Source organism: Phoenix dactylifera, chromosome 11 (assembly GCF_009389715.1).
Source record: "Phoenix dactylifera cultivar Barhee BC4 chromosome 11, palm_55x_up_171113_PBpolish2nd_filt_p, whole genome shotgun sequence".
Taxonomy (NCBI): domain Eukaryota; kingdom Viridiplantae; phylum Streptophyta; class Magnoliopsida; order Arecales; family Arecaceae; genus Phoenix; species Phoenix dactylifera.
Window position 1 is genome coordinate 16,608,254 of NC_052402.1, and position 15,467 is coordinate 16,623,720.

The 15,467-nt window shown below is 46.5% G+C and overlaps 1 long non-coding RNA gene across 2 annotated transcripts; it reads right to left on the reverse strand.

Annotated features, from left to right (window-relative positions):
• Positions 1-14,099: 14,099 nt before the first annotated feature.
• LOC120112593 lies at positions 14,100-15,455 on the reverse strand. 2 transcript variants are annotated; one of them, XR_005514173.1, is made up of 5 exons: positions 15,365-15,455; positions 15,184-15,266; positions 14,940-15,073; positions 14,353-14,862; positions 14,100-14,249 (listed from the first exon to the last, which is right to left on the reverse strand). It is a non-coding gene; the product is annotated as an uncharacterized LOC120112593 (long non-coding RNA). The 2 variants fall into 2 exon arrangements; XR_005514172.1 differs by having other exon boundaries at positions 14,353-15,073.
• Between the last annotated feature and the right edge of the window lie 12 nt (positions 15,456-15,467).

Consider the following 15,467-nt stretch of genomic DNA (forward strand, 5'->3'; position numbering starts at 1 on the left):
GGTCCGGATGGCGATGTATCAGCGGAGGGTGGCCCGATATTATAACTTCAAGGTCCGACCAAAACTTTTCAGAATCGGAGATATGGTGCTAAGGCGAGCCAAAGCATCTCAACCCGCGGAAGGTGGGAAGCTGGCGCCAAATTGGGAAGGCCCGTATAGGGTTCGCTGGGTAAACCGACCTGGCTCTTACCAGTTGAAGGCCCTAGATGGTCGAGAAATTCCAAGGAGCTGGAATTCCGCTAACCTGCGGGTGTATTACCAGTAGAAAGACAAAGCCAGAAGGACAGTTCAAAAAATGTATAGTCCTTTTCATCTCAATAATTTCTGGTTACAATGGCGTGTTCGTGTGATTACAAAGAATTTCCAGAGGGGAATTGGGGAGTAAAGAAAGTAAGGAAGAGGTGGGGACTCCGTGGAGCTGAAGATCCGGGATCCCGAACCCTCCACCCGAAGCAGCTGCAATCCCACCGGACGTGGGTGCTTCCCCCCGGAGGCGCCATCGACGCCTCACGCAAAAGACGAAGAGCCGGCGCGGACGAAGAAGAAGTTCGCACTGCTTCTAGAGGAACGCCACCTCCAAGGGATATTCCGGTCCTTCCCAGGAGAAGGGGAGGAAAGGAATACAAGGGAGAAGAGCGCGAGGAGGCGCGATCCCGGATGAAGCGTCTAGCGCAGAGCTCAATCGGGAGGTGGGACTGAAAAGAGGGGGGATGTGATCCCGGATGAAACGCCTAGAGCGGAGTTCCACCGGGGAGAATCTCCCTGTTGATCCCAGATGAAATGACTAGTTGGCGGAAGTTGCGAAGGGCGCGCCTCCCGTTCCTCCGGCAGGGGTTTCCCAGCCACGCGCCGGAGAGGAGGTCCACGATCCATGGCAACCTGAACAGCTCCGGCTTGGCAGGCTCCACCGCACCTGCGCTTATATTTATAGCCAAACTGTGGCCCCCTGGTCGTTCCGATGCGGGTGGCTCCAATAAATGCGGGCACATCGAATCAGGAGCCGTTCCGGCTCTCGAGGTTTATCCCCCCACGATCTCCTAAGCGTCGTTCTCCATAATTGCATTCTTCGTGCAGGACACTCCGGGCGGCGTGTATCCCGCGGCCCACATATCTCCGCACGCGTCCAGGCCGCATTCGCCTCGAAGAACGCACGTATCGCGGCCGCTTAACTGGCACTCCTCGCAAGCAGCAACTGGCCGGTCCGATTTCCCAGATAACGCCTCAATTAGCATTTAATGTAGGGGTGGCAAAATATGACCCGACCCGCCAACCCGACCCGCGTTCGACCACCCATAAACAGGTTTGGGTTTGGTCTAAACGGGTTCAGGTCGGATACGGGTTTTAAATGTCTGACCCGTTTATTAATTGGGTCAGATACGGATTTCAGATGTCTGACCCGTGTAATCCGTTTAACCCGTTTAGCTATTGGGCTGATAGACCCGCTTCAGCCCGTTTTATTTGCATCAGCCCAACTTCCCGCGTCGGCCCAATTTCAGCGCGACCCGTTTAACCCGTCCACCGCCCGCGACTTCTCGACTTCGTGAGTTCGTGGCCTTAGGGATTTAGGGTTTGTGCTGCCGTCGCCTCTCAAGTCTCAAGTTTCTTCCCTAGTCCCCTCTCCTCTCCTCCCGATTCTTCGCCTCCCAAGCCCTCTCCTCCAGACCACCACCTCCGCCCTCTCCTCCTCCGTGTGGATAAGTTCGGCCTCTCCATCGACGGCCACCGCGGCGGCTCGAGGACCACACTCCACCGTCCGCGACTTCTCCTTAGTTAGGGACTTAGGGTTAGGGTTTGTGCCCCGCCCGAGCTCTATTCCCTCCCTCAGTCTCTCTCGAGTCTCTCCCCTCTCCTCTCCTCCGGATTCTTCGCCTCCCGAGTCCTCTCCTCCGGACCTCCACCTCCGCCCTCTCCTCCCCCGTGCCGACAACTTCGGCCTCCCCATCGACGGTGACCGCGGCGGCTCGACGGGTCCTGGGAACCAAGGTTGAATCTCTGCTCGACTGCTCCTAAAGAGGTCGGATCCTCTGCTCTACCGAGGTAAAAATGATCCACCTTTTTTTCTTTCGGCTGGGGTGATCTTTTTTCGGTTCCTCCCTTCTTCTATTCTCTGTGGGGTTTATCCTAGGCTAGCTTCTTCTATTCTCTTCGGCTGGGCAGACGGGGGCTCGGATTGGGAGGAGTGGGCCTACGCCGGGACCAGCCGCGCTGCCGTGGACGAGGCGGCGATGGGGAGCAGCAGACGGGTCGGGAGAAGGCAGCGGGCGGCGGCGATGGGGAGCGGCGGACGGGTCGGCAGAAGGCAGCGGGTGGCGGCGATAGGGAGCGGCGGATGGGTCGGGACTCGGGAGAAGCGAGCGGGCGGCGGCGATGGGGAACGGCAGATGGGCCAAGAGAAGCCGAGAAGGCAGCGGGCGGAAAAGGTCCTCTTTTATTTTAAGTATTTTATTTTTGGTTATTTACAGTAATATTTAGTTAAACGGATAAGCATAAACCAACCCGGCCTGTTTAATAAACAGGTTAAACGGGTCGGGTCAGGTGACCTGTTTATTAAACAGGTCGGATTCAGGTTGTAATTTCTGACCTGTTTAATAAACAGGTCAGGTTCAGATTTATACTTTTCTGACCTGTTTAACATCTGACCCGACCCGTTTATGCCTGACCCGACCCGATTGCCACCCCTAATTTAATGGCCTTCTGGTGTTCCCTAGGCGACGCTTCGAGAGGAGGAGAAACACGATCGCAGCTGGCCACGGAGAAACCCCGTCGAGCGGCAAGTGATAGGGGCGCGACCAACGAGCGGAATTCCCCGAGGCTTGGCCCTCGGATGCCAGGCTAACCCGATGATCATCCCGGGAGCAGACTAGCCTGAAGCCCCGACCGGTCGCCTCGGCTTGCGCCAGCCTTGGCCGACCAACGAGCGGAATTCTCCGAGGCTCGGTCCTCGGATGCCAGGCTAACCCGATGATCATCCCGGGAGCAGACTAGCCTGAAGCCCCGACCGGTCGCCTCGGCTTGCGCCAGCCTTGGCCGACCAACGAGCGGAATTCCCCGAGGCTCGGTCCTCGGATGCCAGGCTAACCCGATGATCATCCCGAGAGCAGACTAGCCTGAAGCCCCGACCGGTCGCCTCGGCTTGCGCCAGCCTTGGCCGACCAACGAGCGGAATTCCCCGAGGCTCGGTCCTCGGATGCCAGGCTAACCCGATGACCATCCCGGGAGCAGACTAGCCTGAAGCCCCGACCGGTCGCCTCGGCTTGCGCCAGCCTTGGCCGACCAACGAGCGGAATTCCCCGAGGCTCGGCCCTCGGATGCCAGGCTAACCCGATGATCATCCCGGGAGCAGACTAGCCTGAAGCCCCGACCGGTCGCCTCGGCTTGCGCCAGCCTTGGCCGACCAACGAGCGGAATTCCCCGAGGCTCGGCCCTCGGATGCCAGGCTAACCCGATGACCATCCCGGGAGCAGACTAGCCTGAAGCCCCGACCGGTCGCCTCGGCTTGCGCCAGCCTTGGCCGACCAACGAGCGGAATTCTCCGAGGCTCGGCCCTCGGATGCCAGGCTAACCCGATGATCATCCCGGGAGCAGACTAGCCTGAAGCCCCGACCGGTCGCCTCGGCTTGCGCCAGCCTTGGCCGACCAACGAGCGGAATTCCCCGAGGCTCGGTCCTCGGATGCCGGGCTAACCCGATGATCATCCCGGGAGCAGACTAGCCTGAAGCCCCGACCGGTCGCCTCGGCTTGCGCCAGCCTTGGCCGACCAACGAGCGGAATTCCCCGAGGCTCGGTCCTCGGATGCCAGGCTAACCCGATGATCATCCCGGGAGCAGACTAGCCTGAAGCCCCGACCGGTCGCCTCGGCTTGCGCCAGCCTTGGCCGACCAACGAGCGGAATTTCCTGAGGCCTAACCCTCGGATGCCCGGCCTAGCGCCGGAAGAATTTCCTGAGGCCTAACCCTCGGATGCCCGGCCTAGCGCCGGAAGAATTTCCTGAGGCCTAACCCTCGGATGCCCGGCCTAGCGCCGGAAGAATTTCCTGAGGCCTAACCCTCGGATGCCCGGCCTAGCGCCGGAAGAATTTCCTGAGGCCTAACCCTCGGATGCCCGGCCTAGCGCCGGAAGAATTTCCTGAGGCCTAACCCTCGGATGCCTGGCCTAGCGCCGGAAGAATTTTCTGAGGCCTAACCCTCGGATGCCTGGCCTAGCGCCGGAAGAACTTCAAGAGTCAGGAGTCGGCGAGGCGCTACCAGGAGTTAAAAAGAGGAAGGACGAAAGTGAAATGAGGAAACACTTTGTTTGCATTAACTTTCGTTGCATCAGGGTCGAGACCCATACAACGTGGCAAAACGCCAACATACAAAGAAAAGAACAAAGAAAAGTACAGAGAGTCAGCTTGGAGGAACCCCTGGGTCTGGAACGGCGAGCACGTCCGCGAAGGGAAGGGAGAACGGCTCCGAGAGCGTCAAAGGAGGAGCGAACGAACAGTCCGACGGCAACGGCAGCAGTACAAGGGAGAAACTTGAGGATGCCTGTGAAGAGAAAGGCGGACGGAGGAGGGCCCCCGGTTAAATAGGCAGAAAGGCGGGTGACGCCTCGGTGACGCCAGAGGACGCCTGGCTACCGAAGGATCGTTCGTGCCCCAAAGGCGAATCGACGCCATTAAGGAAGGATGTCCGCCGAAATCCGCAGACCGCCAGATCAGCGACAACCGCCATACGCCATAAAGAAGGCGGGGAGCTCGGAGCGCGCGCGCCTTTCCGAGGGATGGCGGCAATCTCGAAGCATCACTCCCTTCACCCGTTCCCCTCCTGGTTCCAGGCTCGGAAGTGGGGGGCTACTGTTACGGGGGAACTTAGCCACCATGCCCCACGTGACCGGCACGCGCGCCCAGGAAGACTACGGCTGCCCCTTGATCCAGCAATCCGACCTCGGGTCGGATATCTTCGGCTCCACAGCCCGACCCCGAGTCGGCTGCCCCTTGGTCCAGCAATCCGACCCGAGGTCGGATTGCTGGACCAAGGGGCAGCCGTAGTCTTCCTGGGCGCGCGTGCCGGTCACGTGGGGCATGGTGGCTAAGTTCCCCCGTAACAGTAGCCCCCCACTTCCGAGCCTGGAACCAGGAGGGGAACGGGTGAAGGGAGTGATGCTTCGAGATTGCTGCCATCCCTCGGAAAGGCGCGCGCGCTCCGAGCTCTTGACAACAACAGACTGTTCCCCTGAGGCACGCCGCGGCCCCCTGCTCCACTACTCCCTGCAACGGCCGTATCCGGCGCTGCCCCACGATCCCCTGTAACAGCCGTACAAAGCGGAGCTCCACTATGCCCTGCCATGGCCGTACCCAGCGCTGCCCCACGACGCCCTGTAACGACCATGTCAGTGGCAACCCCATCGTGCCACACGATGACCAATCCCCAGAAAAACCCCCCAGCCTGATATATATGCGGCTGGGGGGAAGGGGAGGGTAAGCAAGATTTTCCAGAGTATTATCTTACCTGCTACCTCTTCTTCTCCTTCGATCTCCCCTAACTTGATCGTCGGAGGGCCCCCACTACCCCGGTGGTGGTGCGAGGCTTGCTTGCAGGTCTCCCGGCGGAAGGCGGAGCGCAACCGAAGTAATTCCAAGGGAACCCCATTCACACCGCTGTGCCAATCGTTCTCGGTTTGGACCCCCAACAACAGTATGTATTAGGTTGTTGCTGGATGTATATCAAAAAAGCTTATAATATGTATCAGAAAGCCAACGAGTGTATATTACTTGGCCATGTAGCGTGTACTGGTGAGCACCATATTCTGAAAACTATGCATCGATTTATCTGAAAGTATGTATTAGAATATTGGATGACTATATTGCTACGTGTGTATCAACCAACCACATACTATATACCGGCGAGCACCATATTCTGAAAACTATATATCGATTTATCTAGTATCAGGTGGTTGTTGTATGTGTATTAAAGAATCATACAATATGTACGTATGAATGCGTACCACTTGACGAAGAAGAAAGAAAATGTATTATTAGCACATAATTTTTTAAAAAATTATAATAATTGACAAACTCTATTAGTAGAAAAAATTTTATTTTTATTTGACTGCTGGATTTCTTTGATAAGGTAAGTGCAAGAGAAATTGTCGTTAAAAAAGAAGTCATCCTATATGATATATTATGATGCCCGATCCTTAGGATTTTTGTTTGACGTCAACGCAACGATGGGTACTAGGTACAGGCTGCAAACAATCCAATAAACTAAAGATTCAAGAGCATGGCACGCCAATAGATCAAGGCGGAAGTTTTTTGATGATAAAGCTGGGCCACGCGTCAATCTTATTCACGTAATAAATAAAATAACAAATGCATCTAATCTGCACGGTCCGCGACCGCCACGGCAGGCACGTAATTCCCACGCCCCCCAGGCTCGCTTGTCGTGGACGGGTCTGGTATCCATCCCGCATTAGCGAACCATATCGCGACACGTAGTCCATTGCTGTACCAACCGGAATTTCGGGGTCCGCGGAGGGCGTTCGCCCACGCTGTGGCCGAGTAAGGTCCTGTTTGGAGGAGCTGTTAGTAGTAGAGCTTTTGAAAGTAGAGCTGTTGAAAATATAGCTGTTTGAAGCAGAGCGTTTATAAAAAGCTGTTTGTTGTTTGCTCTTTGTAGTTCGATAACTAAATTTCTAAAGTGTTGTGGCACTTTAACATGTTTTTGTGTGATAAGATGACGATAAAGGACATTACCAGTATTATATAACAGAGCATAATAAAATATAATATGTATTAATACATAAATATATGATATACTATAATATTAATGTAATGTAATATATTATTATTATAATATAATACTATAACATTATATATTATAGAATAATAATTTAATATAATATTAAATTTTTTAACATAACATATCAATGTATTATGATATAATATAATATAATATAATATTTATAGTATAATACAATAATAAATATATAAAATATTATATTTATTAGTATAAATTAATTTTTCATCCTTCCAATGACCATTTATCTTTCTAATAAATTTTCTAGTGATAAAATTGGTTAAATAATTACTAATATTTTTATTTATTTATTTAAATTAGATTATTTGCCACTCACTCATTATTTTTTTCTTTTTATTTTATTTATTCATTTATTATTTTATTTTATTGAAATATAAAGGGGTTGCCGGCCATGGGTGGTGGTCGGCATGGTGGCTGCCACCGTGAGCAGCCACGAGCTCCCAAAAAAAAAAAAGGAAGAAGAAGCAGAGGCAGCGACGTTGAGAGGAAAAAAAAGATAGAGAGGGAGAGAATGGGTGAGAGAGGCAGAGGCGGGATGAGAGTTTTGGGAGAAAAAAGTGTGATTTAAATAGGGGTATTTTGGTCCAAAAAATAACTTTCCGATAAAGCTAAAAACAGTGTTTTTAGAAAGCTCAAAATTGGAGCTTCTCCCCAAGAGCTATTTTGAGCTTTCCGCAAAAACTGAAACAGCTTTTCAAAAATTTTACCAAACAACAATTTTTATCTTAAAATATTTTTGGAGGGGCAAAAAGTACTTTTTGGCCCTCCAAAAGCTCCCGGCCTCAGTTTGGTGCTCCTATCGTGGTCCCCAGCTCTTGATCGTATCGGATGGCCAAGATCTTAGCTCTGGATGAGCGTCCCCAGAGCGGTGTCTCGCCGTGGCGTAGAGACCCAAGTATGGTCGACGAGGACCCGTTGGTCTTCGTTCTTCGTTATGATACGCTACAGCGTTTTCATCGCCCTTGGAGTGTGATCTAACGGCCAAGGATCCACTCGAGCACAAGGACCACCGGCGGAATCGGCCCGTACACTGTAATTTAATTAATTGATGATTAGAATTAGATAAAACTAACGGGCAAGAAGGACGCACTCAGCCACGTGATTCAACGGCACGGAACACGGGGATAAGGACAAGCTGACGTTTCGACCAAATGACGCGCGGCGAAGTCACGGAGTTAAATTGGCAGACACAGCGGTGGATGGGAGCCGTCCGATGAAGTTAAGATCTTTAGGATTGGACGATCTTGGAACGGCGAGGATGTGGAGAGCATCTATGGTCACTTTCTCCACAAGTGGCATGTAGATATCGACTGAGGGACGATGTTTCGTGTTGGGAATCTTACGGTGGATCAGATAAATGACGTCGGGATTGATACGGCTCTGACGTAGTAGAGATTTTTTTTTAAAAAAAAAATTATTTTTTCAGGAAATTTTTGTAAGGAAAACTCTCCATGCCTCCCTGAAAGAAATAAAAAACAAAGATCCCAACCGTGATCTCCGGCGTCGGATTTTTAATTCCTCTAGGTTCGGGTTGAGTCAACTAATAAATTGGTCGTGCCAAGCTTCAATTGAATCTGTGTTCGTAGTTATGATATTTATTGGAACATATCCAATTATGAAAGGATCTTTTCCTTGTTGTTTTTAATGAAAATGGAGGCAAGACTACAAGATTCATTTGCTCGTTAAGTGTATGTGCTGGATGACGAACTTTAGGTTTGGATTTATGTCATCAAGGAGATGGCATCATGTTTAAACAAGTTTTATGAGACCATGTCCATTTCCAAGACACCTATATTTGGAACTTGGGTAGAGTTTGGGTGTCAATCCTTAATTAAGGATTCACACCATCCGCTATTGAAGATTTTATACATGGATTAGAACTGAAATGTTTGGGCTAATGTTAGGTCTAAATTTAACTATCTACTGCTAGTCCAAAGCATCTCCAGCACATTATAAAGTGAGGAGTTTGCTTCAACTATCCATCTTCCATGGATTAGTCAAAGATGTTTCATGATGTTTCAGGAGACTTGAACCCCAGCTCCTAGCAAAGAAACAAGAGACGACACCACCTAAATAAGAGATGGGTGATGACATCAATGGAAGTTGAGTTAGACTTTGCAACAGTGATTTCAACTTCATAGAAACAGCTAGCCTCATTTGTTATCATGCCCTTAGCCTAAGCAGATGCCAAGAAATGCGATAACCTGCCCTACACGTGTAGGGCTAGGTCCTATGAGCACGCAAGGCGACAACCTATCAAGCGAACAATTATAACCAATCTAACAATAATCCACTAAACCAATTTTCAAAATATTTTCAAAACTAATTAAACCAATTCTCAAAACTTTTTTAATGTACACATTGAGGTCAAACGACATCTCAACTAATATAGCCACTTATAAAGTTTTAAAAGTTTCATGTAATTCTACAAATAATAGTATCAAGGGGAGTTCTTTAGTTAACTTATAAAGGTTGGTCTGATACAACTAAATCTAGAGTCTCGCCTCTAATGAATCTCAAGGTCCAACCTCAACCCATTCCCTCGTATGCCTTGGGCTCCATAAAAACACAGAAATCAAGAGATCACGATAATCAAGAGGATCAAAACCATAATCAAAGGGATCAAGCAAGTATAATATACAATTTGTTTAACAATAAATGCATAATAGACAAAAAAAATATTTAATAATATAGTATTTCTATAATCGAAGCTACACATATAATTTCAGAATATTGCAAACATATAATTTTTCAAACCAATAATTCAGATATGATTCCAAGGGGCATTTTAAAAGCTTTTAACAAAGCCAAGGATACTTATACCAATATTTTCAATGAGTATCTTATAATTTTTCTAAAATAATATATTTGACTCAACAATCTATACGATTAAGGTCATATTATCCTCGTGGCAAGGTTCAAAGCGCCACATTTAACACCTTCAGAGTAGGTTCAAAATACCGCATAGGTTCAAAATACTACACTTAATCCTTGCAGAGTAGGTCCAAACTACCGTACTTAACCCCTACAGAGTAGGACCAAAACAATCAAATATGGAAATGATTAAATGCTAATGTATAACCCCCACTAGTAGGATCCAAAATATAGTTAGATTGAGAGCGAATCAATACATACAAAAACCAATTGTTTAACGGATATTGTCGTGTTTTATTTTTGCAACATATAAATATAGCTCAACAATTTAGATATCCACAAAATACAAAAGATCTAGATTCAAATAACCGGTGTACAACATGATTTTCTAAATAAGGAGAAAACAAAGATTCAGGCAATGGAGAAAACAATAGGACATTGCCACTCTTTAGAGAAGAGCACTGCTTTAGGCGACCCTGATAAGGCCTAGGCCAGGCCAAGTATTACATTAACATGTGAGAATTCGTGCAGAATTTATGTTTAGTTCCACATTGGCTATGCATTGGATAGATTTTAGATACTTATATAGAACCAAGGAACTCAAGTAACACTCTTCAACTGGTCTTTTTTCGGATGAGTTTATGGGTTGTTCCAAATGGTATCGAAGCAGACCTTTAAACTAGGGAATATTACAGCATGGACCCATCCAGAACTTTAATGATGAGGGTATTTATACATAATACTTTTCGATTAGTTTTTTGAAGGAAGGCCATAGGCTGTTATATGCAGCTTCCCTTTAGAGGATGGCAAAGTCAATAAGGTCAGGGCCGAGCGGGGTATTGAATTAGCGGAGCTGATTTCGGATGTTTCATGGCAATCGGCATCCACCCTCTCCCACGCGACGGGAAAAAGATTTTTCCTATCGCGATTTCCGCTGGCATTCGCGCGGCAGCCGAAGGTTGGAAGAAGTGGGTCGCAAGGGTGAGGCCAGAAGGTACCAATAAATAAATATTCAAGGCTTATGTGCAATGCGTACAAGACCAAGCAAATTATTTGCTCCTAATGTGATTGTTTTCTTTTTTTTTCTTTTTGATACAATAATGTGATTGGATTTTTATAAATGCCTACTTGCCAACAAAATGGCAAGAGCTGGATCGAGGGACAAAATCCACGAGTACATCTTCAAGGCAAGACTTTGAAGGCAATCTTGTACGTGAGCTCGAGTTAGTATCGCATCTTGTTATCATGCTTGGAGTGCTATCATCAAGATCTAATTTTCGTCTACTCTACGATTAAAATTCTGGAACCGTGGAACGGTTTCAGACTAGCGTCAAAGTAACTAACAATGAGGGGTGTTGTGGTTCAAATCTGGCCCGAGGGTGGCCACGCCGGAGGAGTCGAGGGAGCTGCCGGTGAGTGAAAGAAAAGGACGAGCGCCACCTTCCGTGCGGCGGCGGACCTGCACAAAGCCTCACCGGTAGGGTTCCGGGGGGTTGACCGTGGACCGAGGAGGAGGAGCTACGGCATGTGGTGCGGCGGCGGACGGCTCTCTCCGGGCGACCTGCAAGAAGCCGGTGGCCGGGGGTTCTGGCACCGGCTCTCCGATGCTTAAATCAGAAGGGGTTTTTTTTTAGAGAAAGGAGAGAGCTTACGTAAAAGATGTATGGAGGAAGGAGAAGAAGAAGCCCCCCTTGCCTCAAGATCTCCCCCCCCTCCCTTTTTATAGGAGGGAGTGTAGGGGTTATCTGTGACTGGATGTGACCGTACGAATTAATGGGTTACCGTAGTGATTGGACGTGACCGTGTGAAGTAATGAGTTACCATAGTGATTGGACGTGACCGTGTGAAGTAATGAGTTACCGTAGACGGCCCGAGATTTTGGGCTGGCTGGCGAACCGTTGAGATCGTGTGCATTTAAATGTTGACAGTCGTTGAGGCGGAGATCACGGAATTTGATCGTGGATATGGAGGGTCTGGTGATTCCTTCTTTAGGCGGAGCAGCTTGACTGTTGGTCATGCTTGCCGAGCTCATACCTGCCGAGCTCATGCATGCCGAGCTCATACCTGTCGAGGTCATGCATGCCGAGCTCACGTCTGCCAAGGTCATACATGCCGAGCTCATACCTGTCGGGGTCATGCAAAGTCGAGCTCATACCTACTGAGGTCATGCATGCCGAGCTCATACCTGCCGAGGTCATGCATGCCGAGCTCATACCTGCCGAGGTCACGTCTGCCAAGGTCATGCAAACCGAGATCATGCATGCCGAGCTCATACCTACCAAGGTCACGTATGCCGAGCTCATACTTGCCGAGGCCATGCATACCGAGCTCATATCTGCCGGGGTCATGCATGCCGAGCTCATACCTACCGAGGTCATGCATGCCGAGATCATGCATGCCGAGGTCGTGCACGCCGAGATCATGCTTGCCAAGGTCACGCTTGTCGTCAGATACGGATGCTCTGATTGTATTCGTGGGGTGGTCCATTTTTTTCCCCCACAAGGGGAAAATAAAATCCCGAAAATTGATGTCACAAATGATACGGGACCGCAGAGCCCAGAATTTCCAAACGGGTTAGGTTTGCATTGGCTTTTTAAAGACATTATTGGCACTTTTCTTTTTTAAAAAAATTAAATATAAAAATTTTATTTTTATTTTTTTAAATTTCTAATAATAGAAAAATATATTTGGTTCTCCTTTTTTTTTTTGAGATACAGCCGAGAGAGCAATAGAAGAAAAAAGTGGGAATAAAGCCAGTGACGCTACCTATGATGAAGGATAGCTTTACATCAGGCGGAGAAATAGCCGGCAAGGTCCGAAGAGCTGGTATGGTTGGGTAGAAGAGACGAAGCTAAAATTGAGAGAGGTTGAGAGAAGAAGAGTAAAAACCTACTTTTAAAAAAAACTGAAAGTAAAAATTGTCCACTTCCACTTGTTTCAGAAATAATGAAAGTTGTCTAAAAAGAAAAACTAAAATAGAAATAAAATAACCAAATATATTTTCTATATTGAATTCTATATTTTTATTTTTATATAAAAAAAGAAATAAAAAAAATAGTATCAAATAGGCCCTAAATTGTAAGTTGCAGGTTTGTTTCCAAGTGCTGTAATTTTGGGGAATTTCTGAACACCATTATGATTAGGGCTGCAAATGGGTCGGGTTGGGTCGGGTCCTAGGTGACCCCGATCCGACCCGGTTGCATGTTCGGGTCCTAATTTTGGACCCAGACCCGACCCGGTTGAAAAACGGATCGGGTCGGGTCCATACCTACCCCGATGGGTCATTCGGGTCGGGTCCGGGTCGGATTTGCATTTTTAATTCAATATTTTGTCAACTCCAATACTCCATCACCGATTCACCAATTCACCATCAGGTGAAGCCTTTTGCAAGCTCAACAATTCCTCCTGAAAGGCTGGAAGCGTGAAAATAAAGGCTGCAAGCTCAACAATTCAATATCTGTTACATTCAAAACCGGTTCAGAATACGTTTCACCAAAAAAAATGAAGGCAAACTGATCAACCAGGTTTAGATCTAGCTTATTCAAAACACATTTATCCATCTGTTACATTCAAAATAGGTTCAGATCTAAAACAAAATCAACTTGTCCAACATTGAGACTGCAAGTACCTGCATCTAAAACATTTGAACAGGTGGAACTTTCCATCTAAAATATAAACATTTGAACAGTTGCAACTTGGAATTGCTATTCATAAAGAATCAAAGCTGGTTACAGTATTAGCATCAAAGGATTTTTCAAAGCAAAATTCAACCCCATATGACAAAGGACAATCCAAACAACAGCATTACAACCTGGGTCACAGTTTTAGGATCACAACATTACAATTTACTACATCACAGCAAAATTCTACCCCATATGACAATCCAAAAGGATGCATCACAACATCAACATCATGTTCAGTGAAGATGACTTGTCCCATTAGTTAAGATAGATTACCACCATCCTGCATAAAGCAAAGAAGCAACATCAGTTTACGATCATTATACTATAAAATTATAAAGTTTAAGCATCAATGAGTACACTTTTATGTTTGTGCAGGAGCTTTGAAGTTATGCTGTCTTTGCTGGTTATGTAAACAGGTTTGTCATGCAATGTATACATCCTTCTAACTTGAACACATGGAATCATAAATTTCTCTTTGCTTGCACCTACATCTGATAGCAACATATATAATGATGCAAGTAGGTGGTCATTTGGAACACTAAATTTTGAACATGAACTTCATGAATTCTACTAATTCAACTCAGTGCCTTCTGTTAACTTGATTCATCATAAATTCCCAACTGTATTTAGATACCTATCTCTTTTCAGCAGACTTCAGTCCACTTCGAGTTGATGTTGCGAAGATTAAAATTTAAGCACAATTTTCTTACTTCATAACGAGCAATAAAAAAAGCATTTTGCAGTCAGCATATAATAAGATAATAATCAACAACAAGATAGTCTCAATGCAAGAGATGAGATGATACCTTTCCACAGAACTCACAGAAATACTTGGCATGCTGGGAGACTTCCATTTTCTTGATTTGCTTTCGCAAACTAGCACCATATCTGGTACCTGGATCCCAAGACATGACAATGAATCGGAGAAAATAGGCAACAGCTACTGCAATGGTAGAAATAGACAAGCAAAGGAAAACAGCTATGAAGAATTTGGTTACCATATTTGCCAACAATTCCAGCCTTCTTGGTTCACTTCGTCTGCATCAAGAAAAGAAGAAACAAAAAACACACTTGTCAGGAGGAGTCAAACACCTAAAGAATTATAACAACTTCTTTCTCAAACCATTCCAATTATTGATATCCACTAGTAAACATGAGACATACAGGACAAAGGCCAATAGACACTTCAATTCCACCACCTATGCACTAAGATGTAAGTTTATAATCAAAGCTGGTTACAGTATTAGCATCACAGGATTTTTCAAAGTAAAATTCAACCCCATATGACAAAGGACAATCCAAACAACAACATTACAACCTGGGTCACAGTTTTAGGATCACAACATTACAATTTACTACATCACAGCAAAATTCTACCCCATATGACAATCCAAAAGGATGCATCACAACATCAACATCATGCAATTAACATCAACATCAACATCAACATCAACATCATGTTCAGTGAAGATGACTTGTCCCATTAGTTAAGATAGATTACCACCATCCTGCATAAAGCAAAGAAGCAACATCAGTTTACGATCATTATACTATAAAATTATAAAGTTTAAGCATCAATGAGTACACTTTTATGTTTGTGCAGGAGCTTTGAAGTTATGCTGTCTTTGCTGGTTATGTAAACAGGTTTGTCATGCAATGTATACATCCTTCTAACTTGAACACATGGAATCATAAATTTCTCTTTGCTTGCACCTACATCTGATAGCAACATATATAATGATGCAAGTAGGTGGTCATGTCACATGAAATGATGCAAATCGGAGAATTCAAATGTAAGCATAATAATGAAGATGAACTCTACTACTTACCAGCATAAGTTAATCATCGATATTAATATCAACAACAGTTTCGTAATCTTCAATCTTGTATTTTGTATGAGAAGGTGGATCATCTACAAATGAAGAAAATATGAAATTAAAAATCTCAAAGTTTTAAAGCACTAGTACAACTGATGCATGATAAAATTTATGAATGTTATAGAAATTGAACCTGCAAGATGAGGCAAGCTGTCTCGAAGCCAATCCTGTGTGCACACCAATACCTCAACCGTATTCGGAGATAGACTACTACGAAAATCATCCAAAACTCTGCC